Below are 3,555 nucleotides of genomic sequence, written 5' to 3' on the forward strand. Positions count from 1 at the left end.
AAAAAAAAAAAAAAAAGTATAACACTTCCTGCAATTTCATGAGATATTCCGCGTTTTTCCAATAAATTCATTCCCTCTTTTTTCTTTAAGTTGGCTATATCAGCCTTGGTTTATCACAAACAAAAAGTTTAACTCTTAAATTCTTTCAGATTTTCTCTATCTGTGGATATGTGCGAATATATAACATGTAGTGAAAATTGGACCATACTCTATAAACCATTTTGTAAGAAACTATGAACATTTTTCAAAGACAATAAATATTATTTATTATTAACAATATAATAATGTATATATGTACTATTGTTTCTTTAACCTACTTCTTATTTTTGGCCATTTAGGGGGTTTAATATTTTTCTCTATTATTAAAAACTTCTACTTCTTTTTTAGGGTAGATAAAGTCCTGAAGGTCACATTGCTGGGCCAAGTAAATGCAATTTGGAAGACTTTTAATTTGTATAACCAAATTATTTTAGAAAATGTGTGCCAATTTACATTGTCATTCTTGGAGAATGATAGTAATTTCCTTATATGGTCAACAACATTAGAAATTGTAATTATTTTGTATCTTTGTCAATCTAGTAAACAAAATGACACTGCTTTGTTTTAATTTGCATTTGTTTGATCGTTGTGAAATGAATCTTTTTTCAACCCAAATTTGTGGCTATTTGTATAATTTCATTTGTAAATTGTGTGTTTTGGTGCTTGCTTTGGCGGCACATATACAAAAATTGGAATAATACAGAGAAAATTACTGTGACTCCTGTATAAGATGACATGCAAATTTTGAAGAGTTCCATATTTTCATAAGAATGATACAATGAACTTTCGGGACTGGGGGTGAAGGTTGAATGGGGAGTGGAGGATAAAAGACTACATATTGGGTACAGTGTGCAATGCTTGGGTGATGGGTATGCTACAATCTCAAAACTCACCACTAAAGAACTTATCCATGTTACCCAAAACTACCTGTACCCCAAAAACTATTGAAATAAAAATTTAAATTAAAAAATATTTTTAAAAAATATCTGTTTTGGTCCTTTGTCCACTTTTCTGTTGGAATTTTAATTTTTTCATTTTTAATTTGTAAGAAACCTAAAAATATATATATTTTCAAAATGCATTTGATATTTGAAAAATATTTGTGCTGTCACTATTTTTCCAGTTTGATATTTGTGTTTTATTTATTCTTTGTTATTGTTTTTATTGTCCCTGCTTTACAGGAGTATTTACTTTTATATGACCTTTAGTCTTATTAATATTTTCCTTTGTAGTTTCTGATTTTTATGCTATGCTTCTAAGGGCTTTTCTTTCTTTCTTTTTTTTTTTTTTTTTTTGAGTTGGGAGTCTCGCCCTGTTGCCCAGGCTGGAGTGCCGTGGCAGGATCTTGGCTCACTGCAACCTCCGTCTCCCAGGTTCAAGCAATTTTCCTGCCTTAGCCTCCTGAGTAGCTGAGTTTACAGGTGCCTGCCATCACGCCAGGCTGATTTTTGCATTTTTAGTAGAGACGGAGTTTCACCATGTTGGCCAGGCTGGTCTCGGACTCCTAACCTCAGGTGATACGCCCCCCTCGGCCTCCCAAAGTGCTGGGATTATAGGCATGAGCCACCATGCCTGGCTTCTAAAGGTTTTTCGCATGCCAATATTATATGAATATTCACCTACTTATAGGCACACCTTGTTTTGTTACACTTCACTTTATTGCGCTTCACAGATACTGCATTTTTTCCAAATTGGAGGTTTGTGGCAACCCTGCATGAAGCAAATCTCTTGGTGCCTTTTTCTTAACAGTATGTGCTCACTTTGTGTCTCTGTGTCATATTTTGATAACTCATGCGATATTTTAAACTTTTCCATCATTATGGTGATCTGTGATCAGTGATCTTTGATGTTACTATTGTCATTGTTTTGGGGTGCTACGGATCACGCCAATATAAGACAGCAAACTTTTTTTTTTTTTTTTTTTTGAGAAGGGTTTCACTCTGTCACCCAGGCTGGAGTGCAGTGGCACAATATCGGCTCACTGTGATCTTGCTTCCCGGGTTCAGGTGATTTTCCTGCCTCAGCCTCCCGAGTAGCCAGGACTACAGGTGTATGCCACCACACACGGCTAATTTTTGTGTTTTTAGTAGAGACGGGGTTTTGCCATGTTGGCCAGGCTGGTCTCAAACTTCTGACCTCAAACGATCCACCTGCCTCGGCCTCCCAAAACTCTGGGATTACAGGCATGAGCCACTGCACCCACAAAGACAACGAACTTAATTGATAAATGCTGCGTGTGTTCTGACTGCTCCACTCACTGGCTGTTCCTTATCTGGCTTCCTCTCCTTGAGCCTCTCTATTCCCTGAGACACAATAATATTGAAATCAGGTCAATGAATAACCCTACAATGGCCTCTAAGGGTTCCAGTGAAAGGAAGAGTCACATGTTTCTCACTTTCACTCAAAAACTAGAAATGATTAAGCTTAGTGAGGAAGGCAGATGAAAGCCAAGATAAGCTTTCAAAGCTAGGCTTCTCATGCCAAACAGCCAAGTTATGAATGCAAAGGAAGAGTTCTTGAAAGAAATTAAAAGAGCTACTCCAGTGAACATACAAATGATCAGAAAGCAAAACAGCCTTATTGCTGATATGGAAAAAGTTTTAATGGTCTAGATACAAGATCAAAACAGCCACAACATTCTCTGAAGCCAAAGCTTAATCCAGAGCAAGGCCCTAACTCTTTTCACTTCTATGAAGGAAGAGAGAAGTGAGGAAGCTGCAGAAAGAAAGTTTGAAGCCAGGAAAGGCTGGTTCATGAGGTTTAAGGAAAGAAGCCATCTCTATAACATAAAAGTACACAATGAAGTAGCAAGTTCTGATGTAGAAGCTACAAGTTATCCAGAGGATTTAGTTAAGATAATTGATGAAGGTGGCTACACTAAACAACAGATTTCCAATGTAGATGAAATAGCCTTCTAGTAGAAGAAGATGCCATCTAGGACTTTCATAGTTAGAAGTCAATGTCTTCCTTCAAAGCTTCAAAGGACAGGTCGACTGTCTTTTTAGGGGCAAATGCAGCTGGTAACTTTAAGTTGAAGCCAATGCTCATTTACCATTCCCAAAATCCTAGGGCCCTTAAGAATTACACTAAATCTCATGCCTGTAATCCCAGCGCTTTGGGAGGCCAAGGTGGGATGATTGCCTGAGCTCAGGAGTTTGAGACCAGCCTGGGCAACACAGTGAAACCACGTCTCTACTAAAATACAAAAAAATTAGCCAGGCGTGGCGGTGTGTGCCTGTAGTCCCAGCTACTCGGGAGGCTGAGGCAGGAGAATTGCTTGAACCCAGGAGGTGGAGGTTGCAGTGACCCGAGACCACACCACTGCACTCCAGCCTGGGCAACAGAGCGAGACTCTGTCTAAAAAAAAAAAAAAATTACACTAAATCTACTCTGCTTGTGCTCTATAAATGGAACAGCAAAGCCTGAATGACAGCACATCTACTTATAGCATGGTTTACTGAATATTTCAAGCCCACTGATTCGCCTGGTACAAAGTTGTTTAACTTTTTACATGAA

The 3,555-nt window shown here is 38.1% G+C and overlaps 1 non-coding gene across 1 annotated transcript; it reads left to right on the forward strand.

The window, feature by feature from the left end:
• Positions 1 to 698: 698 nt before the first annotated feature.
• LOC112440869 (U6 spliceosomal RNA) lies at positions 699 to 803 on the forward strand. The gene has a single exon (XR_003028866.1). It is a non-coding gene; the product is annotated as a U6 spliceosomal RNA (small nuclear RNA).
• The last annotated feature ends 2,752 nt before the right edge of the window (positions 804 to 3,555 follow it).

The sequence above is a fragment of the Pan paniscus genome, chromosome 11 (assembly GCF_029289425.2).
Source record: "Pan paniscus chromosome 11, NHGRI_mPanPan1-v2.0_pri, whole genome shotgun sequence".
NCBI lineage: Eukaryota > Metazoa > Chordata > Mammalia > Primates > Hominidae > Pan > Pan paniscus.